This window comes from Coenobita brevimanus, chromosome 47 (assembly GCF_032717465.1).
Source record: "Coenobita brevimanus isolate Jiangsu-jjx chromosome 47, ASM3271746v2, whole genome shotgun sequence".
Taxonomy (NCBI): Eukaryota; Metazoa; Arthropoda; class Malacostraca; order Decapoda; family Coenobitidae; genus Coenobita; species Coenobita brevimanus.
This window is the reverse complement of record NC_137000.1, coordinates 8,286,552-8,301,551: the sequence shown is the minus strand read 5'-3', so window position 1 is coordinate 8,301,551 and position 15,000 is coordinate 8,286,552. Positions and strand designations below refer to the sequence as shown.

The 15,000-nt window shown below is 40.5% G+C and overlaps 1 pseudogene; it reads left to right on the top strand.

The window, feature by feature from the left end:
• The first annotated feature begins 10,744 nt into the window (after window positions 1-10,744).
• LOC145399010 (outer mitochondrial transmembrane helix translocase pseudogene) lies at window positions 10,745-11,824 on the top strand (annotated as a pseudogene).
• Window positions 11,825-15,000: the final 3,176 nt, after the last annotated feature.

Genomic DNA, 15,000 nt, shown 5'->3' with positions numbered 1-15,000 from the left:
TTTTTTTTCAGTCTGGGAGAGGGTTTTTTGAGCTGGAGGAATATTACTGAACATGAGGAATATTTTTGAACTGGAGGAATATTATTGAACATGAGGAATATTACTGAACATGAGGAATACTTTTGAACTGGATGAATATTTTTGAACTGGAGGAATATTACTGAACATGAGGAATATTAATGAACTGGAGGAATAATTCTTATCTTGAATTCTCTCTCTCTCTCTCTCTCACTCTCTTTCTCTCCACGAGTATACAATATGTGCTACTTTCTCACGCTCTCCGTCTCTATCTTACGCCCTGCCGCATCGCTATTATATACAACATACATTCTCTCTCTCTCTCTCTCTCTCTCTCTCTCTCTCTCTCTCTCTCTCGGTTCCCAAACTTCTTTCTTCGCCTAAGCAATACAATTGACTCTAGTTTATAACCCAATCCCCTGCTCTCTCTCTCTCTCTCTCTCTCTCTCTCAACCTTTCCTCTTTTATCTCTTTCCTCTCCTCGTACTTCTTGTTATATCTTTCCTCCTCCTCCTCCTCCTCCTCTCTTCTTCACCTTGTCTTACTCCTCCTCCTCCTCTTTCGCACGATCCTTCCACTACATAACCCTGAAATAAGCAACACATCGTAGAGAGAGAGAGAGAGAGAGAGAGAGAGAGATGTAAGTAGGGTGGATGGAGAGGGGAAATAATAGAGAACGAAGGAGAAAAAGGAAGAGGAGGAGGAGGAAAGCAGACATAAAAAGGAAAGAAGGATGGAAAAAGAAAGAAGGAATGAAAGAAAGAAAAAAAATGAATGAATGAATGAATGAAAGAAAGGAAGGAAGGAAAGAAGGAAGGAAGGAAGGAAGGAAGAAGGCAAGGAAAGAGAGGAATCCACAAAGAAACCCTCTATATTACCCCCACGAAAAAGGAGGGAAAAAATGGAAGGAGAGAAGAAGTGGGGGGAAAAGAAGACAAAGGAGCGACGAAAGGCAAGAAGAAACGAAACGAGGGAGAAAGGAAAGGAGAGAGAAGACAGCGGTAATGGTGGGTGACAACACGAAAGGAAGGAAGGAAACAAGGAAGGAAAGCAAGGAGAATGGAAATTAGAAGATAAGGGTGAGTAAGAGGAAGGAAGGAAGGAAGGAGGGTGAGACGGATGGAAGGAATGAAAGATGGAAGGAGGTTGACAGGGAATTAGGAAAAGAAAGAAGGTGAGTAGGGAAGAAAGGAAAGAGGATGCTAAGGAAGAAAGGAAGGAAGCGAGACTGTCAGGAAGGAAGGAAGGAAGAGAAGCTGTAAGGAAGGAAGGAAGGAAGGAAGATAAGAAAGACAGGAGAGAAAATAAGCCACAGGAGAATCCCAATATTACCTGCGCCAAAACCACGATACAGCCACAAAATATTACAGGCGAATAGCGATGATAATACTGCTAATACCACACACACACACACACACACACACACACACACACACACACACACACACACACCACACACACACACACACACACACACACACACACACACCACACACACACAAACAATAACAACAACATACACAACACACATCGAAAACACAACTAGGGTAATATTAAATGACACTAATCTTAAACAAATAATTCAAACACGATCATTTAAGCACCACGACCACCACCGCCAATCATCATCATCATCATCATCATCATCACCATCATCATCATCATCATCATCAAACGTGTTTTCCATGTACAGAGTATTTTGGGGAGAATTGTGGTAAATATTGGCCTATGATATCTTGCGGGGCGTGAAAAGAAAAAGAACCAATTTTCTGTTCCATTTCTTAACTTCCGTAATCTAGGCGCTCCAGAGGTGTGTGTGTGTGTGTGTGTGTGTGTGTGTGTGTGTGTGTGTGTGTGTGTGTGTGTGTGTGTGTGTGTGTGTGTGTGTGTGTGTCCCGGCACAAACTTACACAACCCGTTCCCTGACGACCAGCAATCCTCCCGTAGAGTGTTACACTACCGCTTTCACACTCACGGAACCGCCGATACTGAAGCAATCTTGGGCTGCTTCACTCAACCCTCTGCATCCGATAACGCACCATGTCACTTTACTCTTGCTGCCTCCACACGATTTTGTCAACTTTGGCGAAACCATGTGAAGTGACGTGGATGAAAACAGGTCTCCATTAATCCACTCTTAGCCTTAAATCCCTCCTTAAGGTGAATAGAACTGTCTGGAGGTGGCAAGAATAATCCAACAAAATAAGTCACTTGATTCATGGGATTAAGGGAGGACGGACTGCTAATCATAAACTAAAATATTAAATCCGAACTCAAATACCTGGCTAATTAAAACTTAAACAAGATGCCAACACCCTGAGGGGAATGCAAGATGGTCTCCACACAGCTACGGTACACTGACATGCTTCTGATTAATGAACACACTAAAACATAGGATCTCAAAATCTGCATGTTTATATAACGTTTTACCCCAAAAATCCACTTAAAATGTCAAAAAAGAAAAAGAAAGAAACAAAGAAAAGGGTGGCTAAGGTTACTGGCCCATGCAACAATTGTGCCACGTCTGAAGCGAATTGGTGAAGAAATAAAGGAATGGCGTCAAACTGAAATAAAGGCGTTTGAAAGGAAAAAAGAAACAGAGGAAATACAGTAATTCTCTACATGTACGAAGGAAATACAGCATAATGTGGAGAAGCAACAATACCCGTAAGTAAACTCGCTTACGTGTGGAGGGGAGTGTGGAGGAGGCAAAGCGCTCCCTTCCCTTCCCATCTCATTTATTATAACCAATTTAATATCATAACACCAGCCTGAATCTCATTTCCAAAGTGTTCAATTACATACATCATATTCTAGGCACGACGTTATTTTCTCCTATGGGAAATACTCATACACGATATTAAACCATTTTTAAGATAGGCAAATATCCACAGAAGTTGATTACTGACAGAAATAACTATATTCGGTTGTACTTTTCCACTTAATCCCTTCTGCATTTTTTTCCTTTATTCCTTCCAGTCTGTCTATCTATTGCCAGACGCCTTAATCCCGTAAGAGGTGGCCATAAACAAATCGCCTCCACGTCGCCCTGTCCAACGCAATTTCACTGCCCTGCTCCCAGCTGACATCCCACCTCACTCTCCATCCTCTCCACATAACCAAACCACCTCAGTGTGTTTCCTTCCAGCCCAATGACGTACTTCCTTATTTTCTTCTTGCTATCACCAGACGATTTTATTCAACTAAGGGCACACCTCTAGTAGTCAAAGGTTAATGAAGGCTGTATCGCTAATTCCTCCAGTGCCAAGAGCCTCTCCAAAACCTAATGAAACAGAACTGGTAGGAAAAACGTACGTCGTCGGAGTTTGATTGTGAAGTGTGTGGTAGCGAGTGAGTGAAAATAAAAACACAGACATTTTCATCTCAAAAGTTTAAACTCAGTAATGTTCGAATATTCACTCCACTTTTGTTGTTTTGTGTTTGGCGGTAGTGTGAAGACAAAATCAGAAAGACAGGTAACCATATACACAAACTAGAGCCCAGAAACGTTATCTCCTCCTGATATAGAGCCAGCGGTCTATATGGCCTTAATTCTCGTAGGCACAGACGGCTTTATAACACATCATTAACGATAATATTTCAGGTATTTCATCTTACGTGCCTCATGCTCACGTCTTCTCTTATACTCTGAGTTAAAGCAAGATACAGTAATGTCATGCAGTTGAGGGTGAGTCAGGTTGAAGGGGTCAATACTATTACCATTAACCCCCCCATGGTAGTGCCAAGTCTAGTATTCCTTCCCAGCTACTGTCAGACTAAAGTCGCTTGCGTGGGGGTCGTGGGAGACTGAATGTGTTAATATTTTCTGGCGGTTACTTTTCCTCTAATACGGCATCTTCCACCACTAATATACAAGATTATATCAATCTCTTCACTACAGCGGCATCTGGTTCATACTATTCTTCCTAGCTTTTTTTTTTTTCTTCTTTTTTCCTCGGAGCATGTGTGGCTTTTCGATGTGGAGAGGTCTGATATATACACAGCCTTCATCCTTCCACTACCAGACTGGAATAAAATCTCTGAATATAATCGTCTGGTTGTAGCAGCGACACACACACACACACACACACACACACACACACACACACACACACACACACACACACACGTCCAAAATAAGTAGCTGAGAACGAGATGTTACGAAATATTCAAGTCAAAAAGAATACGGCCCTGTAAAAGACAGTCATTCTCTATACAAAAGTGCAAAAAATACAAGAACACAAATACAAAAATCAAAATACAATAACAAAAATACAAAAAATAAAAATGTAAAAATAAAAATCAATTGCAAAAATACAAAGAATAAATAAGAAAAATACAAAATGCAAAAAATAAAAATAAAAAATCTCCCTCCCCGCCCTTCATCCCCTCATACAAACAGCTGTCTCCCCTCCCTCCCCCTCCTCCCCTACACACCCCAATACTGAAAAACTCTAGATAAGGGCCAGGATTTACAAATATACTTACAATTAATTATTCCCTCTCGTACCCCACACTTTCGAAAAACAGGAAGAACAAAGATATATGAGACCTTCCTGCTCTTCCCTTTGTTCGTTCTTCCTACAAAATAATAACAAAAAAAAGCTCATGATAATTTTCCTTTTTTTTTTTCCGAAAGAAACCCATGGCAAGATTTTACATTCAGGATTCATTTTACATTCAAGATTTTACATTCCCTTCATTCGTCCTGCAAAAACAGATCTGAGTTATGAGAGAAACTTGGTCTGGAAAGTTTGTTGGCGAATCTGAGTCCTGTTCTTGAAAGCGATACCATTCCTTCTGCTTACACTTCTGGGGAATCGACGACGGTAAACACCCCACAACAAACTTTACTCATCCCCCACAAGCCCCACACACATGCCATCAAAACACCTCCGCTCCGCTAATACCATCCCTTCGTTCCGGAATGAGACAGGCATAGCATGCATTCGGTATGAACGGTGGGTATTGTTGTTGAAGTTGTGACATATGACGATGGGAGGCATATAGGGGGACTGCTGTGTCTCATGGAACGGAAAGTGAATTCTATGCACTAAGTCAGATCTCCCCCCCCCCCACACAAAACAAATACAATAATTAATAAACCTTTCGGACTCGAGTGAGTCTGGGCGCAGACTACCGTACCAGATCATTTAGGCTGTGGGAGACCACGCTACATTCCTGGCTATGTTTACATAGAAAAATAAAAAATAGGTCGAGCATCTGCAAAACAGAGCGTTAATACCGTGTCTTTTCTGGAACCATTCCATATAACTACTACTTTTATGCGTAGGTCTACTAAGCTATTCCCTTTATACTCTGCCCTGGCCTATAATTGCTGTCTTTCCATCTCGAACTAGAAAGGCACTCAGTGAAGCACATCTCTCCGACAAGGGCAACGTAATTTCCAGACCACTCTTCGTAATGGGTTAGGTTTTCTCATCACTGATTAGGGTTTCACAAAAAATGTTTTCGGGATCCAAAATTTGTAATACGATCTGGATCAGTCCCAAAGTGGATCGATTGTTCCCTGGGACATGGGCTGTCTGCCCACCAAATTTGGTCCAAATACCTCTTTTAGCTTTTGAGTAACCCTGCTAACAGACAAACAAGCAAACAAACAAGGGTGAAAACATACTCTCCTTGTCGGAGAGAATAATAAGCTGTAACAAGTGAGTAACATTAGATTATGATGCTAGTCATAACAAAGTACTATGGTGGGGATGTATAGCCATAAACATGTCATTTTCCAGCACTCAGCTACGAGAAACAAGCTGTAAATGGACGAGGGCCAAGTTAAAGTGAAAAGAGTGCAGCTGATTAATTACGACTGGAGTTATTCGCTGTTTTCTGACAATTATTTAACATCCCTGTATTCCACTCTCGGTACCGGCACACTCATTTACATAGCTAAGTTAGGGCGTGTGGTAATGAAGGGGATAAAGAAGCGGTATGGAGGCGCTTTAGTCCCGGGGTGCAGTCAGGGGTACGGGACAGTCTTGCTCCGTTGGTATTCATGAAGCCATTGCATTCCAAGAAGACGCGGGGACCTTCACTTCAGGCACCGGGAAGGGAAGCGTCTAATTTTACACGGATTTCTTTTTTCCTATTTTTCCTTTTTTTTTTTCAATTTTACAAGGCTTTCTTTAACCTGATTTTCCTGGTTTTATTTGACATGGGTTTTCTTAGTTCCTTTTTTATTTTATTTTTTTTTGGCTAGGATTTCTTTCTTTATCCTATTTTAATTTTACAGGATCTTCCTTTTTTCCTACTTTTCCTCTTTATATTTTAAAAACGTTTCTTTCCTTCTCTTATTTTTAATTTTACCAGGATTTTTTCTTCATTCCTATTACTATTCTTTTGGAAGGATTTCTTTTTCCTTTCTTTCCTTGTTTAATATTGCAAGGACTTCTATCTTAGTCCTATTTTCTTCTTTTTCGAAGGATTTCTCTCTTTTTCCTATTTTCCTTTCATTTCAAGATTTTCTTTTCATATATTTCTTTTTTATGAGGATTTCTTTCTTTTTCCTATTTTTCTGTTTTTTACAACGATTTCCTTCTCTTCCTGTTTTTTCTGTTTATAGGAGTATTTTACAAGGATTTCTTTTTCTTTTCTTTTTTTACTGCTCCTTTTCTTTCTATTTCCTATTTTTTTTTTATATTTTACAGGGATTTCTTTTTTCTATTTTTTAATTTTATAAGAATTTCTTTTTTTCAATTTTCTTTTTCATTTACGTTTTCTTTCTTTTTTTCCGTTATTTCCTTTGCTGTTCACGTTTTTCTTATCAAAGATTGTTGCCACGGTCCCACGTCTTTGTTTCTGATCCTGACTGGCCTGCAAATTACCAAGCATGTGCACACACTCACTCTCTCTCTCTCTCTCTCTCTCTCTCTCTCATGGGCTTCGGATATCTGGGTTGGAATTCTCAATCATACCTAAAATCTCTTCCCTGTCATACCAAAGATTTTTTTTTTTTTTTTTTATAGGAAGGACAACGAAATGTGAGTATAGAATGTCTCCAAGTCTCGAATCAATCCTACAAAACGCAAATCTTTGTTAGGAGCAAAAATTATCGCAGGTTATAACTTTTTTTTGTCCGGGAAATTCGGAACACTTCAAACCTTCTCACGTCTCTTGTTACTCTAGGAAAATACAAATCCATGTTAGGACAGCAGATCGATAGGAAATATACTGAGAATCCCACCCCAGGCTCGTAAAATCTTAATCTACAGTCTGACGTTTGATCTAGAGCTGGATAAAGGCATTAGTGTTGGGCTCTGTACATTTGCTTCACTGATGGCTCAACGTCTGAGGAAAGAGAAGCGGGGGAGGAGACATAACAACTGAGGTGAACTGTACATGGCCATAGCATCTCAAGACTTATTACTGCTTCTTTCCCCCCCCTAAACCCTTAAAATTACAACGCAAAAAAGGTATATAAAAACGTCCGAGGAACCATCAGACCCCCTCCAAAAAAAATAACCTAAAATAAAAAAATAAAGCAATATATATATACGGGACCAAATCGACATCAGACGCGGTTACGGTACCAGGTGTGTTTGATTCGAATGTGCCCTCTAGCCTGTTTGTTGTGTGTGTGTGTGTGTGTGTGTGTGTGTGTGTGTGTGTGTGTGTGTGTGTTTCCTTTGAGCTGCAAATAAAATATAAGAAGCAAACTTGGGGAAATGTCACGTATTCAGCTGCAGTTTTTACCTCGTTAGTTCTCTCTCTCTCTCTCTCTCTCTTTCTCTCTCTCTCTCTCTCTCTCGGGACGGGTGGTAAACAGTCGCTTCCATTAAACTCACACTAACACGGAATTTCTTCATCTAGTTAAGAGATTTTTCTTCCCTGCTTTAGATGTGTTTTGCAAGAATCTGAAACTAACTCCTCTCTCTCTCTCTCTCGTTTTGCAAGAATCTGAAACTAACTTTCTCTCTCTCTCTCTCTCTCTCTCTCTCTCTCTCTCTCTCACCTACCAATGTCGTTTTGATTTACCTAATAAGCAAAGTAAAACATTCTCTCTCTCTCTCTTACCTACCAATGTCGTTTTGATTTACGTAACAAGCTAAGACCTCTCTCTCTCTCTCTCTCTCTCTTTCCTACCTACCAATGTCGTTTTGAGTTACGTAACAAGCTAAAATCTCTCTCTCTCTCTCTCTCTCTCTCTATCTCTCTCTCTCCGCCAGACATACTCTAAGGGCTCAGTATTAAAACTTGTAGCAATAAGTTTGTAATTACCATCCCACTCGCCTCCTCGTCTAGCCAAAAATATTCCTCCTTACACTCATCCTAATCCTCATCTACCTTTATCTATCTAATTATTTTTATCTATTAAATATCACTAGCTATACTTATGTACTCTCAGGTATTTTATCCTCATGTATCTTTATAATATCTTTATGTATTCTTTTGTGTCCATGTGTATTTATCCACATTATCCTTATCTACCTTTATCTGTTCTTACTTATTCTAATCTATGTATTCTTATCTTTAATCCTACGTATCCTAATCTATCCTTGTATCCTTATGTATCCTTATCCTTTGCCAGGCTAGTGGGTAGGACTGTGATTTTATTCGGGCTTAAACCAGACGATTTCACTCAACTGAAAGAATGAAAGAGCCGACTGTCAGATTTATATTATTGGTTCCTCTTGACCGAGCCATTATGATTTTTTATTTACACTAACACCTGACGATTTTATTTACACCTGGCGATTTTATTTGCACCTGACGATTTTATTTACACTAACACCAAACGATTTTATTTACACTAACACCTGACGATTTTATTTACACTAACACCAGGCGATTTTATTTACACTAACACCTGACGATTTTATTAACACCTGACGTTTTTATTAACACCAGACGATTTTATTTACACTAACACCAGACGATTTTATTTACACCAACACCTGACGATTTTATTTACACCAACACCAGACAATTTTATTTACACCAACACCTGACGATTTTATTTACACCAACACCTGACGATTTTATTTACACCAACACCAGACGATTTTATTTACACTAACACCAGACGATTTTATTTACACTAACACCAGACGATTTTATTTACACTAACACCAGACGATTTTATTTACACTAACACCAGACGATTTTATTTACACTAAAACCAGATGATTTTATTTACACTAACACCAGACGATTTTATTTACACTAACACCAGACGATTTTATTTACACTCACACCAGACGATTTTATTTGCACTAACACCAGACGATTTTATTTACACTAACACCAGAATGCTCTATCTACCTGGAACACTGACGATATAATAAAAAAAAAAAAAAGTGATATAATACAAATGTACGCTAATTAAAGGGAAAAAAAATAAATCCATGAAACTGTATACACAAACTAATTAATATCCCCATCTAGGCTTTCCGAACGCCAAAATTCACGCGAAAAATAAGGACTGATATAATACGTCTAAAAATGGCAGGTGGGTGTTAGAGCCGAAGTGGTGACATGTGGAAGTGTATGATATGCAGGTGGACTACTGGGCCTTGGGAGCAGACTGTAAAGCCTAAGCTCAAGGTCGGACACATAGAAAAAAATAATAATATAACACTGTGACTACATCCTTTCCATAGCACTTTCTCGTTGCTAGCACTGTATTCAAGTGTAAATATCTTGCCACCGCTGAGCATTCAAGGTGGAGAGATGACAATTTTAGACCAAGTTAGACCGAAACAGAACACAATATGGTAAATTTAGTTAGACTTGGGTTAGGTGGTTAGGTTAGGATAGGATAGGTTAGGGAAGTTGAGGCTGGCTTTGGTTAAGAAGAGTAGATTAGAACAGGATAAGTTAGGGTATACTAAATTGGTGAGATTAGTGCAGTTTACGTTAGGTCGTTGGGATAAGGTAGATTAATCGCTTTGTTAAGTTAGGTTTGGTTAGTTTAGGATTATGCTGAATTATATTGTGGCAGATCAGGTTAGGTTAAGTTGGGTAGGATAGGGTAGACTGATAGAAAGGCTGGGTTAGATTATGGTAGGTTTGGTTAGGCTAGATTAATTACATTTAGTTGGGTTACGGTTTGTTACTTCTGAATATGTATACACCGCAGTAGATCTATTGGCCCATACCAGACAGTTGAGGTGTATGGATATGACTGTACTCTTTTCACTTTAACTGGACATAAAACCACCATCTCTACACCCTGAAAGTTGAACTGTAACATTAGCTTAACACCAGAATATGATGCTAGTCACGAAAGGATTCTGTGGAAATGATGCAGAGTCGTAGTTATGTCTTATTCTGCAACTGAGCTACGGGAAAAATGTTGCACAAGAAAGAAAATTATCTCCCACTTACAATGAATGAATTATAGGACAGTAAGACTAGGGGCTGGAATCCCACACACACACCATACAGATAGACCTCTGTCGTACCTATAATTGATTTCCCACGTGGAACAAGGAAACAAGAGTGCAGGAGCTTCACATGTTTCTTGCTTTTCCTGCAACACCAAGTCTTGGTTGCAGAAGGAAAGTTGCCGAAAGGTGGACAACGTGACGTGGATTTTTTTTTTTGTTTTTGTTTTTTGTTTTAGGGATAAAGAAAGGAGACTACTGATTATTCCCGTGTCTTGTTTACTTCCTGCGAAAATAAATCCGAGTTAGTCCGGGTCCGTTATAACAAAGACCCTGAGCAGTTTAGCATAGAATATTGTCAGGTGAGAAAAAAATAAACAATGAGATTTTCAAAGACAAATGTAAGTAAAGTTCTGAAGGAACTGCTGCTGGTGATGGCCGCGGGCGCCGTCTACTTTGTCACTTGCGTCGCCGTTTTGTACGCTGGAGCGCACCTCCTCGCCCGACACTTGCCGAGGCCCGACAACCTGCCGTCCCACTCCTGGCAGGAGCAGGGTTTCGGGATGGAGGGTCAGGACTGGATGGTCAAGTCCTTCACACCCCACGAGCTGGGTCTGCTGCCGTGCCTGGTGCCGCCGGAGAAGCTGCAGGTGTCGTGGGAGGACGTAGGAGGCCTCCAGGACCTGGTGGATCAGATCCAGGTGCAGGTCATCGCCCCACTGCAGTTTGCACGACTCCACCCACAGCAGGTGAACCAACTTCTGCAGCCCCCCAAGGGTGTCCTGCTATATGGCCCTCCTGGCTGCGGAAAGACCCTGCTAGCAAAGGCGGTGGCGAAGGAGGTGCAGGCCAACTTCCTGAACCTGGACATCTCTACGGTGAAAAACAAGTTCGTAGGCGAGACCGAGAAGAACGCGGCAGCCGTGTTCTCGCTGGCGGGGAAACTGCAGCCCTGCATCATCTTCCTGGACGAGATCGACACCCTCCTCACCGCCCGCGACGCCACTGACCACGCTGCTGACGCCGCGCTGAAGGGCATCTTCCTGCAGCAGTGGGACGGCCTCCTGACGAAGGCGGAGGCGCAGGTGCTGGTCCTGGCCGCCACCAACCGCCTGGAGGCTGTCGACCCCGCCATCCTGCGTCGCCTCCCACTGCAGTTCATGGTGCCCAAACCCGGCCTGGAGCAGCGCCGGCAGATACTGGAGATCCACCTCCGGGAGACTTCACTGGCTCATGACGTGAACCTGGACGATCTGGCAGCGCTGACGGAGGGGCTGAGTGGTAGTGACCTTCAGGAGATCTGCCGCAGGGCCAGTGTCAACCGTCTGGCTGACCATATGGATCTGCAGGGCAACTCTGGTGAGCTGAGGCCGCTGACCATGGCCGACCTGCTTGACGCCCTGGCGGCGATCACGCGGCGTCAGTCCTCCTCCTCCTCCCCCGGCAACCTTTATCTTTGAGCTGCAGGGAAGGAACTCCTTCGTGTGACAAACCTGGTGTAATCGACCTGCCCCTCAGCCCGGTTATATAAATGTCCCTCAGCTCACTGCCTACCCCCTGAGAGGAGGCTACTGGCCTGCAGGATGAGGGCAACTTCAGCCTGCAATCCACAGGGCTCAGTGTCGCGAGGCTCATCACCCCTACCTTGGGGCTCTTCTTTACTCCTGTATGAAACGAGCTAAACCCTCAACTCTGAGCCACTTTGACCGCGGTAAGGTTAAACATAAAAAAAAAAAAAAAAAAAAAGACAAACGCCCCCACTCTTTTTTTTAGATGGATAACGAACGGCCTTCGACAAGGAGAAATAGTACGAAAACGGGAGAACATCAGCAGCACACACTTGACGCGCCTCACATAGCCATCACACATCATTTCATCCACAACTTCCGAAGAAATTAAGGATTCATAATAAACAAAAAAAACTGCATGATAAACACCCATAGACAAAACCCGAAATGGTGAACAAATGAAAAAAAAAATGCATTCAACATTAATAAAAAAAAAAGACAACGTAACCTGATAAACACAACAGGGAAACTAAAACACTTAACACCGATAACTACAAAAACTCTACATATAAATTCAAAACTCTACGCATGTTTCAGTTACCTAATGATTCTGCCTGTGTTTCCAGAATACTGAAAAATAAACAGAAAACGCGGCAAGATAAAACACTCATAAACAAGCGCCTATTAAATAAAAAAGAAAGACAAAAAGACGACACAGCTAACCAAGTCAATCATCACAAAAGGCTTCTGAAACATCACTAACTCTAACAATGACACAGAATAATAATAATAATAATATAATAATAATAATAATAATAATAATCTACAGTATATTACAGTATAATGACCCGATTTCTGTATGTATGTTTGTTACCGTAACAACAAACACCGGTGCATGTAGCGCAATTTTTGTTAAAGCAAGGTACCTTTAAAATGCTCTAACTTGAAGAATAACAATTTCCAGTCCAATCGAGCCATCGATTCCCGAGTTATGACTCATTTCTGGTGTTTAGAATGGTCCGGCACTGAAATTACCAGCATGATAGAAGAGAGAGGTGTGACGTTGTATTATCACTCTCTCGTCTCTCCTTCCTCCCTCCTTATACTCCTAAAATTGTATAGTATAATTTAGTATAACATTAAACACTACTATCCTGCCTCTCTCTCTCCCCTCAACGGGTGTCTCAGCAGGATAAAAATGAGAAAATTCCTCGCTCCATCTCGCTCACGGCATATGTAAATCAAATTTGTTACCTTTCTACTGAAGATGGGAAGTGACTTGGCGGCGGCCTCCGCTTGAGGCCGCCAAAGACGGCCTTTGTGCGAGTAATAAAAACTAAAATTCTGAAACTGCTCAAGAAGTAATCAAAGAACTCCACATTCCAGATGAAAATACTTTTATCATTGTAGACCTAATACTAGGGGACTTCCGGCATGACTCAAAAATTTTTACGGATTTTGACCTTTAACCTTGATAGCAAGGTCAATGTCCTTCATACTATGCAGATCGTATTCACTCATGACCCATTTCAGTTCCACGGAGTTTGGTCAAAATCGGCCAAATACTTTCCGATTTAGCCGTTCACGGCGTGAGGCAGCCATTTTGATTTTCCTCAATATCTCAAATTTTTGTCAGATCTCAGTATCAATACCAGGTGCACTACTGTGTGTTGACGACTATATATTGGAACATTTGCAATCGATTCAGTAGTTTTTGTCGTGCAGGAGAGCAAAAATGGAAAAAATAACATTAAGGGCGCTTGTGTGGCGTTAGTGCTGGAAAAACAATTCTGTGCCAAAAGAAGCCTGCAACCAACATACATCACTCTCATAATTTCGTCTCTATCTCGAACGGTCTTGGAATGCCAGTCTTCTAGATCTGCCCCTCCCCCCCCAAAAAAAAAAAAAATCTATAATATCAATTCGAACTCCACAGAAATGATCATGGCATCATCCTCATCATTATCATCACCATCATCATCATAGTCATTATCATCACCATCATCATCATATTATCATCATCATCATCACAGTCATTATCATCATCATCATCATCATAGTTATTATCATCACCATCATCATCATACTCATTATCATCACCATCATCATCATAATATCATCACCATCATCATCATCATAGTTATCATCATCATCATCATATGGATATCTAACAGGAAGAATAAGCAAATAAAAAAATACACAAAAGCAAATACCCGCCAAGTAAATAAAATGCAGAGTTACACATCTTGACATATACAACACAAAAGGATATAGGTGGCAAATATGAAAAAATTGAGGAACGAAAAAAATAAGGGAAGAGCTAAAATTTTGAAACAGGTAAATATACCTAAATAAAATGAAGAAACCGCTGAAAGCATTGAAAAAGATGAATAATAAAGAAAAAAACACAGTCACCATCAGGAAGAGGAAGGAAGAGAGAGAGAGAGAGAGAGAGAGAGAGAGAGAGAGAGAGAGAGAGAGAGAGAGAGAGAGAGAGATTAAAGCCACCCACCTGAAATTCTCCCTCGGGCACTGACCAGGAAGTGATTGGCAGACTTCACCAAAAAGATGTCTGAAAAAGAGAAAACCAAATAAATAATTAAATAAATAAATGAATAAATGTAAAGATGGGGAGACGGTAAGAAGCGCTTGGCCATGGTGCTCATCTCAGTGACATAGACCTCTGAGCATGAAAATGATAAACGTATTTAAAACATGGAGGCAAGCAAGCAACTCTCATATATACCGTACATCTTTCGACGCAATTAAAAACTAAACAAAAAAGACAACTCCATAAAAAAAAAAAGTAGAAGACTATATTATACGTGAATAACAGAAAATGAACTATATAAAAAAAATAGAGAGTATTATAACCAAATAACTGCAAAAAAAAAAAAGAGCAAAAATTGTAATATGGAAAAACGTCATCTAAACCTAAAAAAAAGGGACGCCTAATTGTTAAAATAAATACCAGAAAAAAAAAAAACAGGAAAAAACAATCCCTTCAAAAGAAAAATCATAATGTCCTTTTGACACCTTACGATGAAAAGAAAAAAAAAAAAAGTCCAGGAAAAACTTAAGGGGAAAAAAAAAGAAAAATTATCAAACCTGACAATACATCAGTTAAC